Consider the following 13,591-nt stretch of genomic DNA (forward strand, 5'->3'; position numbering starts at 1 on the left):
GTGGCATCATGTCGCACTCCCTAGAGTTGTTGTTACTCGGTTTTGTTTGTCTTCAGTTTTGGAAAAATGATGTAAGCTTGCTCAGCTTTTCATTTTAAATGTCAATAGAGTCATTAACGTGTGTATTTGTTGATTTTGTGACACGACTTTGCAATCATGGAGCAGTTCTGTGTTTGACGTCTGAGTGCAGCAGCGCAGAATCGACTGTTGGGCTCAGATAACAGGTAGCATTCATCAGTCCTGATCAGACTGTTGATTCTATGATTGCTCCGTTGTCTGACAACAGAAACATAACAATATGTAAATGAGAACAACTGAATCATGACTTCAGCAGATGAACAAAGTTTTAGACTCAGGAGAGGAGACATAGCTTCAAGAAAAGATTCAGATGTTTCTGTTGTTCAGGTGTTTCAGTGTGGACAGAGATCTTTACAAAATGAACTGGAAACATGATTTCATGTCTTCATGTGGAATCTGATCGTCCCTCTCATGTTTGACACTGACTCCCTCTCTCAGACCTTCTGCTCGTCTCTCAGCATCCTTTCTTGTGATGGATTATTCAACATGCAGTCCATTTAGCCATGATGTAAATGTGGTCAGTCATGTGTTTCATCCATGTACAGACTGTACAGACTGTAATCTCTGCAGCTTTCATGTCCAGGACGTGTTCGTGTTCAAGTTCATCACTCAATATCTGCAATATTTGCAGTGGCTTATTTAATGGTATCATCATGTAACAGTAAACGTCACTGCTTCATGTTTCTCAGTTTGGAACAAAACAATCACCGAAATAAATGTTGGCATTGACCGTTTCAGGAAACCCCAAGTACGTTATATTTATCTGGCACTATGTGTCGGACCAACTCATCCTCACTGTGACCTCATCACATGTCCACGTTTGGTCATGGACTTTCCACGTCCACATATGATGTCCAAGGTACCCTGGACCCTGTACAGTTTGCATACAGTCCCTTTCAAAATAAAAGCACTACATATATTTGATCTGTGCTGCCTAGTTTGACAATTTAGCTGCAGTTAGCATAATTGACAGCTACATTAGAGATTCCTCAGCTCTGATTGGGTTTTTTTGGTGTGCCACAGTCTGATTCTATGATTCTAGCAAATTCCTTAAGTCCAGTTCAGACCAAAGATTCGCTTTGAGACGGTTTGAAACAAGCAACAACAGTCAACGCTACGTTCTGTAACGTTGTAAAAAGCTGATGGTTCACAGGAAGTGACCACCATGAGACGGCGTGTCATCTCTAGTCAACGACTCTCTGTGCTTCTGATCTGTAACGTCGACAGGAAGTGACCACCATGAGACGGCGTATCGTCTCTAGTCAACGACTCTCTGTGCTTCTGATCTGTAACGTCGACAGGAAGTGACCACCATGAGACGGCGTATCATCTCTAGTCAACAACTCTCTGTGCTTCTGATCTGTAACGCTGACAGGAAGTGACCACCATGAGACAGCGTATCATCTCTAGTCAACGACTCTCTGTGCTTCTGATCTGTAATGTCGACAGGAAGTGACCACCATGAGACGGTGTATCATCTCTAGTCAACGACTCTCTGTGCTTCTGATCTGTAACGTCGACAGGAAGTGACCACCATGAGACGGCGTATCATCTCTAGTCAACAACTCTCTGTGCTTCTGATCTGTAACGCTGACAGGAAGTGACCACCATGAGACAGCGTATCATCTCTAGTCAACGACTCTCTGTGCTTCTGATCTGTAACGTCGACAGGAAGTGACCACCATGAGACGGCGTATCATCTCTAGTCAACAACTCTCTGTGCTTCTGATCTGTAACGCTGACAGGAAGTGACCACCATGAGACAGCGTATCATCTCTAGTCAACGACTCTCTGTGCTTCTGATCTGTAATGTCGACAGGAAGTGACCACCATGAGACAGCGTATCATCTCTAGTCAACGACTCTCTGTGCTTCTGATCTGTAATGTCGACAGGAAGTGACCACCATGAGACAGCGTATCATCTCTAGTCAACGACTCTCTGTGCTTCTGATCTGTAACGCTGACAGGAAGTGACCACCATGAGACAGCGTATCATCTCTAGTCAACGACTCTCTGTGCTTCTGATCTGTAATGTCGACAGGAAGTGACCACCATGAGACAGCGTATCATCTCTAGTCAACAACTCTCTGTGCTTCTGATCTGTAACGTTGACAGGAAGTGACCACCATGAGACGGTGTATCATCTCTAGTCAACGACTCTCTGTGCTTCTGATCTGTAACGTTGACAGGAAGTGACCGCCATGAGACGGCGTGTCATCTCTAGTCAACGACTCTCTGTGCTTCTGATCTGTAACGTCGACAGGAAGTGACCACCATGAGACGGTGTATCATCTCTAGTCAACAACTCTCTGTGCTTCTGATCTGTAACGTCGACAGGAAGTGACCGCCATGAGACGGCGTATCATCTCTAGTCAACAACTCTCTGTGCTTCTGATCTGTAACGATGACAGGAAGTATAGTCGTAGTATAAAATATATTTTAGGTGAAGGGTTTGTTAACAAGACATCTTTGAAAGTCTCCTGCTACTTCAACAAATTAATGTGATGTAACACAGTTTGCTACCACGGCTTCTCTGAAGCAGCTCTCTGGTTTTATTACTTTAAAATTATTGCTTTAAATATAGATTGTATGAAATTCAGAAAAATATAAATGTCTTGTTTGAAGTTATGCAGATTTCTTTTAAACGATTGCTCCTGATTAGGTGTTGAGATTGTTGAGAGGGTTTATCACAGCTCTCTGGTTTAAATGCCAGCACGGCCTGGCGTAAATTTTACATCTTCATAGCTCTATAGGTTATGCTAATCGTGCTGCAAACGCCAGGAACAGTCGGGGTCAGGAAAGGGTTAAGATGGGCTATTATCTGCCATTTAAATGGCGGCACAGCTCGGCGCAGATTTCTCATCTCGCCTGCTTCCATCGCCACGTCCCCGATGGCCGATTGTAAATTTATCCATTGTCTCTGTGTCCCGGGCCACCTGTGCCAACTAATCAATTATAATCAGGTAACCAATCAGGGCACAGGTACACCAATTAGGGAGCGCCAGGGATCCTGGGAATACCAATTAGAAGACCTGATTTGGCTCTAATTTAGAGCAGCTGCTGCTGAGCTCTCTGGATGACAGCTAGTATTCCCTTTACTAGGACCACGGTGTCTGCACCTGACACACACACGCTTGCACGCTTCAGTACACACACACACACACACACACGCATGCACGCCTCAGTCCACACACACATGCACACATTTGTACGTGCAGAAATGTATGGGAGAGAGAATAACACATGAGAGCTGCACATAAAAACTGCACACACAGGAACCTGACAACAAACTCACAGACATATATGAGCATGAGCGCACACACACACACACACACACACACACACACACACACACAGTATGGGATAATAATCCTAACTATTTGCTCAGAGTAGCCGTGCGGAACCAGTCTGAGCTCCTGAGGACAGGGACGCATTCAGGCTGACACTGTCTCCTCCTCTCTTGTTCAGTCTCTCCTCTTCCTCCTCATCTCGTCTTCACTCGTCTCTCAATCTTCCTCTTTTATTTCTCTGCTTCCCTGCAGTTGTGCTGCTCTCTGTCCTCTGTCCTGCACACTGGAGCACAGCAGCAGATATTTACACCGCCTGGTACAGAATATCTGGAGCATTATTTCAGGTTGTTAATATTTAAAGATACACTCTGTTTGCAAAGACGAGAGTCGGCTAAATGCATCTAATAGCTAAGAGGTTGTTAATAGGTCAGTCTGAGAAATTGTGCCAGTGTTGGGCTGTGTTGAATAGGTCTTTGTCTGTGAATCATGATGTTACGATTAATGGTCTAAAAAAATTCATCTCTGGGAGCTTGTTATTCTGCAGGAGTTGTACGACGGCCCAGACACAAGCTGACATCAAAGACCTCACGACGACCACAGACAGAGAGACACAGTTGCACTGAAATTATAGAAATAATGAACAAAACATCAGGAGGAACTTGGGAAACTGATTTCGGTGTATTCCTTGAAAATTAAAAAAAAAAATAAACAGAATAGAATAGAAAGAACTTATTCAGCAAGAAAAGTGACCATATGACGCCTCACAGATAACCCGTCACTCAAAGTGGCCCCGCCCTAAAATATACGTAATCTTAAGCCTGAATAAAATGTCAACAGGTGCGTTATATAGAAATTCAGGACATGTACAGTTGTCATTGTCATTGTCATTCTTGCTGTTTTAACATGGGGGTCTATGAGGATTGACTCGTTCTTGGAGCCAGCCTCAAGTGGACATTAGAGGAACTGCACTTAAGCATTGGCTTCATTTTTCAGCCCCAGAGGTTGCTGCTTGGTGGCGACAAAGGCTGAGTGTTGCATCACCTCATTGTTGCCTGTGTCTCGGCCAGAAAGTTGCACTTGAACACATCGTAAAGACTACAGTCAATGGCCAAACAACACGAACGTTCTGCACCTGCATGAGAGGAAATAACTCTCGACACCACCAGGGGGCGGTAGTCTGGATCTGTCATTCAAATAGGGAAACTGGGAGACCAACAGGATGGATTCAAGATGCTAGTTAGCCAGTTAGCACATTAACAACACAGCCTGATGTTGAAAGAACAAATTATATTTACTGTGCACTGTTTCTGCTCAAGAGCTCAACAGCTTGAAAGATAATCTCATCGTACGTAACAAGTTTGTTTTGATCTCACTCCCTCTTGATTTGGTCGTCTGCTTTCTTTACTTCCGTTTCTCTTCTTGTTCACTGAGCTGAACCGCCAATCAGAGTGATGTCATTCACTGATGGATTTATTGTGTTGAATTGGCCAAAAAGTCGCTGACGAGAGTCGACCAGTGTCAGTGGTGTGGGACACGCTCAGTGTTCCCACGGTCATGGAAAACCTGGGAAAGCCATGGAAATTGGTTTTGGAAAAGTCCTGGAATTCTGTTGTGTGGAATGAAAGTGTGACAGTAATCCTCCGTGGATAACCTTTCAAGTGATGTAATAAAAGTTTGTCTCCTTCCTGTACGCCAACTAGATGGAATTATATTTGAATATGTTTGAATAACACAGAGCAAGTGGGCAAGAAAGAAATTATGAAGGGTCACTGAAACATCCTGAAAACATTTTGAATCTTTGTCCATGAAAATGTGCAATAACCCTGGACACACTGCAAAAACTAGGGCGACAGATGTTCACCGAGGGCTTGATGTTTCACGTCTTTGAAATGTTGACATTTGATTTGTTTTAACATCTTAACATGAAAAACACCCCATTTGAACTTGTTGCTCACGTCAGCCGTGGAAGGCAAAGTGTGAAGGACCTTCAGCTCATCGCTCAGGTGAGTGAACAGAAGGTGTCTGATGATAATGTCGTCCAGTTTCAATTTGTTTGAGTGCTGCTGCTCAGCGGCTGACAGTGTTTGACGGTCCACACGCTGGGCAGCAGATGTGAAATGGCTCTCAAACTTTTCCTGGATAAATCAAGTCAATAAATAAATAATTTGCCCGAGCAAAACGAAAAATATGGTGAGAAGACGAATGCCGTTATTAAGGCTGATAAATTAAAACAACTGATTGGCTTTTGGCTCGTTCAGTGCCATCTCCTGTCCTGATTTGTTGCCCAGTTACAGCACATGCTTTTGAATTTGTGTCTCTATTATTAGAGGGATAAGTTATTTTAACAAATTGCCAAACGTGAGGAGAGATTACAGACGATGGTTCATGATGTATTAGAGCATTTAAAACCACAACATATTATGAGTATAGAAAATACACTAGAGTAATGATGGTGTGTAACACTGGAGAGGTCATGGCAGTGTGTCATGAATGAAACATGAGTCATGTATAAATATGTACACGCTGCTCCAAGCTGCTCCGGCCCAGTCTTACTTTACTCAGAGAGAAAACCACTTTAGCCACGGCCTCACTAATGGAGTAGATGCAGGGTGCTATAATGGTTACCAGTATAACAGGCTGGCTTAGAGCCACTTTACCTCTCCTTGACTCTATTATGTCTAATGCTTTTGGCCAGTGTTGTATACGCCCTCAATAAGTCCTTAATGAATCCCTACTAGCTATTAGCCAGTAGCTTGTGCGAGCTTTAGGTTGCGTTTTGACTTTTAAATGTGTGAATCAGTGAGGAGTTGTTTGTTGGAGTTTGCCAGAGTCCTTGGCGCCTTAACAAAGATAATCAGCTCGTCTTGATAACCTCTATCAGTTCAGTTTAAACGGCCTTGCTCCGCTGCACCGACTGGAGCGGTGGCACAAAAGAATGCAGACGTGTGTTGGTGTGTGTGTGTGTGTGTGTGTGTATACTGCTGTGTTAGATGCACGTGTGTGCTTGTGTTGTAGCTATGTAGATGTATATATATATATATATATATATACATTTGCTCAATATGCCAGTGTTCAAAAACAACTTAGTACCACTCCTCTGGTGCTGTATGTAAGTATACTGTTGAGGCACTTGTGCTTCACTTCAGTATTTCTGTTTTGCCATGCTTTATACCTCTACTCCGCTACAGTTCAGAAATTGAATGTACTTTTTTTACTGCACCACATTTATCTGAGAGCTGTGGTCACTACATGTGGTCACTATAAAAGAGGTCAACACAACATAACTATTCTCAAAATAACAACTAAACAAGGTGTTAACTGAACAAACTGACCTGTCAAAATGAACACTTGTAGTGGCCAGGCCAAATCAATTAAAACACAAAGGGTAACCAAGATGGACGGCAACTAAATACAAAGCAAGACCCAAATTCACCCAGGATTTGGTCCAGTGAGTCGACTCCCACCAAACCCTTTCAGTCCAGTCCCTCTGGAACCAGCAGTAAGCCTTCAGACATGGTACCTAGACCCTCGGTGTGTTCAGACAGTCCTGTTAAATGTGGGCGGGGTTGTTGTCACTCACTGCTCCGTCCAGCACTCGCTGTATTTCCTCATCAGCGGTGACACAGATGGAATTCTGCACCTGGTTTATCGTCCACAGAACGAGGCTGCACGCCCACATTTTCACAACAAAATAGAACAGGCTGCAGTGAGAGTCTCTCTCCATGGGATATTTAAAAATAGCAGCTTTGTGCATTTAGTCCTTCTCAGGCAAGCTCAGGGGTTTAGTGTTGCTGTAGCCCACAGGAAGTGAGGATTAGAATATATGACCTTCACATAATCCGCTCCAAATTAATCTATAATATTAAATAAATACACATTTGTATAGCAGAACTTCATTCTTCTTCTGTCCCCCAGTAATCATCTGATGACCCCTCAGATTTATCTGGAGACTCCATGGAGGGGCCCGGCCCCTAGGTTGGGAACCACTGGACTAAATGAATGTAAATGAAGTTGTTGAAAGTGGCTCCAGCTGCAGCAGCTAACACAGGAACATGCTGCTTAAACATCGATGCATCAATATTAATAAACTCATGTCACATTGTACAACAGCACTCAAGGGACAACTCATCCTCACTGTGACCTCGTCACATGTCCACGTTTGGTCATGGACTTTCCACGTCCACATATGACGTCCAAGGTACCCTGGGTGTGTTGGTTGTTGACGTTCTGGGACGCCGTGTCAACTTCAGCCTGTTACATGTGTCACAGGTTTCTTTTTGTCTCTGGCAACAAACACAACAGACACTAGTGAGTCCAAGTTCAGTTTCTAAAAAAAAGTTCCTTTTTTGTTGTTGTTGGCCAACTCAATAAAGAAACCTGCTTAGCAGTCTTGGGTCCAGGGGTGAAGTCCAGGAGGGTAAGAAGGCTGGAGGGTGGTTGGCTGGGGTGGCTAAGGAGTATGGATGGCGTGGTTACGGCCCTGGCCTTGTGCGCTGTCCGGCTCCTCCACTGCGGCCGGCGGTTCACAGCATGCCGATTCAGTCTGCTCAGCTGGCAAGTCGACCTATGTTGCTATGGTGACAATGGATACATGGAAGGCTTGAGCTTCTCGTTACACTGCCACCTACAGGTTTGGCATGCTCTTGTGTATATATACACGGGTAAGTGTAAACGAAGATCTTTTTGAAAACGGAGACGGTGAAATGTCCGTTTATGAAAATAGCCGGCAACGTGTAAACGGCCTCTGAGTCAAAAAAAAGAGAAAACACATACTGCAAACTGAAAATACCATGAAATCCCACAAACAACAATTCTCTCCTGGTCACTCTGTGACACATGCATTGTCTGTTTTCAAAACACACTTCTGTTTTCACAGGAAATGTACAGTTTGCATACAGTCTCCTGGGAAAAAAAGAACCAGGGTTTGGCTTTATAATCTTACGGGAAGTGAACACCGGCCTCCCAAATGAACACGGCAGTTGTTGGACTGATCCACCACCCCTCCAGCCCACCATACTCAGCCTTCCATTGCCTTAAGCTTCGCTGTCGTCCCACCACATTTCCCCCTGACACCACTGGGTACCATTAAACAATGATGGCCAACAGTTGCATATCATGCTGACGTGAAAGGACAGCTTTTTTCGTCTGTGTCTGACACCAGAAGTCGCTGACTAGGCGCCGGTTGACCACTTCGAAGTGAGACCAGGTCTGATACTTTGAGTACATTTTGCTCTTAATACTTTTGTACTTTAACCTCTGGGTACATGACCTGCATACTGGGAAGTAACTGAGTCATTTCACCTTGTTGTTTTTGTGCTTTCACCTCAGTGAAGTATCTGAGTCCTTCCTCCACCGCTGTGTTCACAGCTGTGTGTGTGCGTGTACCTGGGTGTATGTGCTAACGGATGTAGCTGATATGAAAGTCTCACATTTGGTGTGTTTGTGTATGTATGTATGCATGTGCTGCACCGAAGCTCCTCTGCAGTTTACTCCACATGGATTTGTCACCCATTAACCATATAGCCAACTGCTGCTGATACGTTATCTCAAGGCTCCTTCCTGCCGCCAGCTAAAAGCTATCTGTGCTAAGATATTATTAGTCTCTGATCTTGCTACTGCTCGTATGCACACTCACACATACACACATACACACACTCACAATGATAAGTCACTTGGATTCTCAGCCAGTTACTTACACACACACACACACACACACACACACACATAGATAGCTTTATTTGGCCATCCTGCTCGCCGCTGATAATCAGGGGACAGACGCTTCTGCAGGAGCCTTTATTAGCTCCATGTTGATAGCTTCTCTAAACAACAACTGCGACACAAACAATATGACCTTTACATATCATCTCATTTAGAGCTGTTTTCATATTCTGTGCTGTTGCTGTGTGGGAGGAAGTGCTGTGCTCTTAGACACATGAGCCGCTATGAAAATATTTTGGCTCCCTCTTGCAGTTCTGCGCACCCTCCATGGCTCGAGCAAGGCACTGACACTCCCAGGTCAGAGGTTTGATTCCCAGTGGGACGACCCCTTAAGATACTGTTTAAACTTCAGCAGATAGATCAGCATGTGTTCTCTTTGTTACATTCTTCTTTATTCATTATATCATCATACGTTTAATAAACATTTCATACATTCATGTCATGGTGTTTGTTGGATAAACTCTGTCCTGGTCTGACAGTTTATCAAGAACAAAGTTCTGTTGCTTAAAGAAGCTCTCTGTGAAAGTCAGAGTGTATGCATTGTCTGCATATGGTTCTCAACATGGAGGCGGCTGAGCCAGCGAGAAACATCCACCTGCAGAGCTGGGGAGCCGCCATTTTGGATATACGCATGTTTGAATTTCAGAACCACAGTTTTATGTTATACAGACGGAGATTGCTGAATTTATATGTTTAAGTTCGTTGTTGTAAAAATAACGTTAGCCTTGTGTTCGCTATTGTTCGTTTAAAGTGGACGTATTAAATTTTTCCATTAGCTAGCGCACAAACTCGCTAACTAACGCTGTCTGCTTATCAACTCCTTAAAAATGGATCATTATAGAATATAGAAACTTTCACCACAAGGAAACGTGTTTTTTGTTTAGGTAATCAAACAGACGATGGATCATAGATGTTTGTTTCTGGCTGCCAGTCCGTTTCAACTTTGAAACGTTGATTAAAAATGTTGCCGTCTGTTGATACTTTGACTTGGATCACTGCTCAAAAGGATGGTTCCGAAAAACAAGTCCATCCGACTGGAGGACAGCTGCACAAAATCCCGAGGGAAAAATATGATGAGCATTCTGGCTCTGAGCTCCTAACAGTCTTCATCAAAACCTTCTGACCCAAAGTGTTATCTGCTTCTCCGATAGAAGAACCAGAGGGAGGGCGGGACGTCAGTGGGTTCTGTCAGCTTTCCTCCAGTGTCCACACACCCCTGGATGTGGAGCCATGAACGTAGTCTTTTTTTCCACGGTGGTTTTGTGCCTCTACCCTCCGGACAGGTGGACTTGTTCCTCCAGACCATCCATTCTAGCATTAACCCTCGACAAAGTATCAGCAGACAACAACATGTTTCATCAACATTCAAGTGGAAACAGACAACTTTTCAGCTAATTTAGCTAACATGCTAGCCACGCTATCTAGTGCTGGCAGCCAGAAATTAACAACTATGACTCATTGTCCGTTGCATGTTGGATAATTTAAACAAACTTCCTTCTAAAATAAGCAGTGGTTAAAGTTACCATATTCTGTTATAATCAGGAAGTTGATACGCAGATGCTAGCCAGCACTAGCATAGCTAGCTAGTTGAAATAATTTTAATTTTTTTAAATTTAATTTTTAATTTTTGAATGTTTAATTTAAAATTAATGTTTAATTTTAAATGTTGACTACTCCCACTACTACAAAGTGATTGGCTAAACTTAAAACTGATGCGTTTTTGACCAACAGGGGATTGTGAGCGTCCGATTGGCCACATTAAAAAATGATTGAAAGATACCCTGCCCTCTCAAACTCGTGTATGCGTACATCTAAAATGGCGGCTCTCACGCTCTGCAGGTGGATGATATTGGACACACAAATGCCCTGAGTGTTTCCAGCGCAGCGCTCCATCTCAGTGCTTGACCAGTTTCAAAAAGTGTTGTTCCCATTAGTCACTTAAACAAAATAGGGTCCAGGGCGAAAATATTAAACCTAACCTTTAACCCGTCACAGATTTATGAAAAAAATTCTGTCTCCAACCCAAAATATAAAATAAACTTGTGGACACACAGAGGTGAAAGGATTGAGGTGAGGTGACTCTTCTTTTCTTCACTCTCTGTTGTCGTGTTTCCAGTGAGCAGACAGAAAGTCAGAGGTCCCAGAATGCCTTTCTGTCTCTTCACGGGTCAGAGGACAGGAGGGCACAAAATGGCTGCCGCCACTGTGACATTACCTCCCTGCACACAGAGAAACAAGCGCACGTACTGCGTGGCTGCACCTCATTTGGGTTTAAAGAAGAATAGAGATCCTCCCTCTGACAGACTGACACACACACATCATGTACACACCCACCCTGAATACACGTACAGTAACATACGTACATGCTTAACTAATGAGTTCATTATTCCTGAAGGTGACACGCGCAGGTTGTGACACAAGAGGGAACTAATGGTGCTGCAGATTGCAAACTGGGGAGGAGGACAAGATAATCAGGTTCCATTCTCTCTTTAGTTTTTAATCTACACTGAACTGCTGTCAATTATCAAACCACCTCCTGAACCTGGCCTCGGCACAATGGACTGTTAATGAGAGCGCAGGTGATTGGAGAGGCTTGGGCTCATGTATAGCAATAACAACCAGGAGAGCATTCATCGCTGATTAGGCTGCGTTTGCACCTACATCACGCAAGTACCAATAATCAGGGGTATAATGGCTCTCAGGAAACATTTCAGCGACCTGAAAAGTTTTGTTCACACTGATTAAGAATGAGAATTAAGAATAGGAATAAAAATAACCAAGAAAAACAATGAATTTATTTATTTTTTTCATTAACCAAATGAAACCCATCAACGATTATTAGAAAAAGAAATGCATTAAAAAATAGAAGCTAAATAAAAATAAATAATACACAGATTACAACTTGATCAGGTAACTCTTTAATGTTATTAAAACATCCAGAGTATGTTAACAGATACTGATTAATGTTTTAATGCACATACTGAAGTAAAATGCAAATCCATTTAATGCATGTGTAGGTCCTGTTTGTACATGTGTGTGTATTTCTGGCTTGTGTGTGTAGGACAACAGAGTGAAAAAATGAATTTGAATTTTCCCTCAGGGATTAATAGGGGAAAACTTTCCCTCATTCTTCTTCTTCTTGCTCTTCTCCTTCTTCCTCCTCCCATGGTGCAACCCCACATCCACCGTGTATAGCTGGAGCCATGGCTGTTGCTATTTCTGTGTTTCTAGATCATGAAAGTAAATTTTAACTTTTTGGTCACCTAAAAAAGTCTTGTTCAGTGTTTGGTGAACTACATATAAACAAATGTGTGCTTTATGCGCTTTGTTTAATGGTTTTAAAGGGGAACTATGGTCATTTTAAAAATACATACATATTAATCCTTTGGTCAAAGACAGTCCAAAAATACGGGTAATGAATGATAAACAACTCTCTCCCAGATCCAAAAACTACCGTGCTAAAAAATTTGTGATATCATAGGGTATTAAGTCCAGAGCTGCTTTACAGACAGTGAATGGTGACAGATTTTGTCCGTCAGTGGTTACAGCCACAGGGTCCAGATTTCTCCTTATGACGCTTTCACACCAAACATGATGTGAATTTTCATGTTCTGTTACTTACGTGACTTTGAATGCTAGAATATTTTGTGTTGACTCGCTTCATATGCGCAAATAACTTTCGTCATATGTGCGTGAAATTGCTGACTCAAGGAATGAACTTCCGCCAGTATGTCGTCAGCGTCATACCTCCCGGATGACCACAATGCTGATTGGCTATCATGATGTGAACTGATCGTTGAAGTTCAGATTTTTCAGCTTTCACTAATCAGCATATTCATTCATTTGCGCATTTCGCGTTGCGTCCATTGTGCTGCCCGGCGTGAATTTGCATCAAAATTGTGTCTTTACATTGATTTACATGTAATCAACTCACGCAAATTGTTTTACTTGTGAACACAACATCAGTCATTGGTTCGAGGTCCTCACAGTTTAATGTTTCCAGCTTCATACTTGTGTTTGGCTGTGTTGTCAAGCTCAGTCCGTTAGTCACTCTGTCTTCAGCAGGAAACAGCACTTCAAAATAAAATAAAACCTCTGTGCCAGAAATTCACTGTACTTCAAAATATAGTGTGTTTTTTAAAAACTTGATGCATTTGCGAGCCACTTGCGGTCCATTCAGAACGGACCTGCAACCCACTTTTGGATCGCAGCTCATCAGCTGGGAACCACTGTTGATAATGACACTGAGAGCAGCCTGCAGCATATGGGGACATTCACTGTTTCACAACTGAGAACTCTACAATAGAATAAAGTTCATTTGGGCATAAAAAGAAAAAGTCGGTCTCTCATTTATCGTCTAACGAGCAGCTCCGGCCTTTATACTAAAGTAAGTACAAAAAGCAAGTAAATTTGTGTTTGGCAGATTATTTCTTTGTTGTAACAAAGGTTCTTGGCAATAAATCTTACACCATTGCAAAGCCTTTTTATTTCCCTTTTAAATGGTG

This window comes from Epinephelus lanceolatus, chromosome 1 (genome assembly GCF_041903045.1).
Source record: "Epinephelus lanceolatus isolate andai-2023 chromosome 1, ASM4190304v1, whole genome shotgun sequence".
NCBI classification, from domain to species: Eukaryota; Metazoa; Chordata; class Actinopteri; order Perciformes; family Serranidae; genus Epinephelus; species Epinephelus lanceolatus.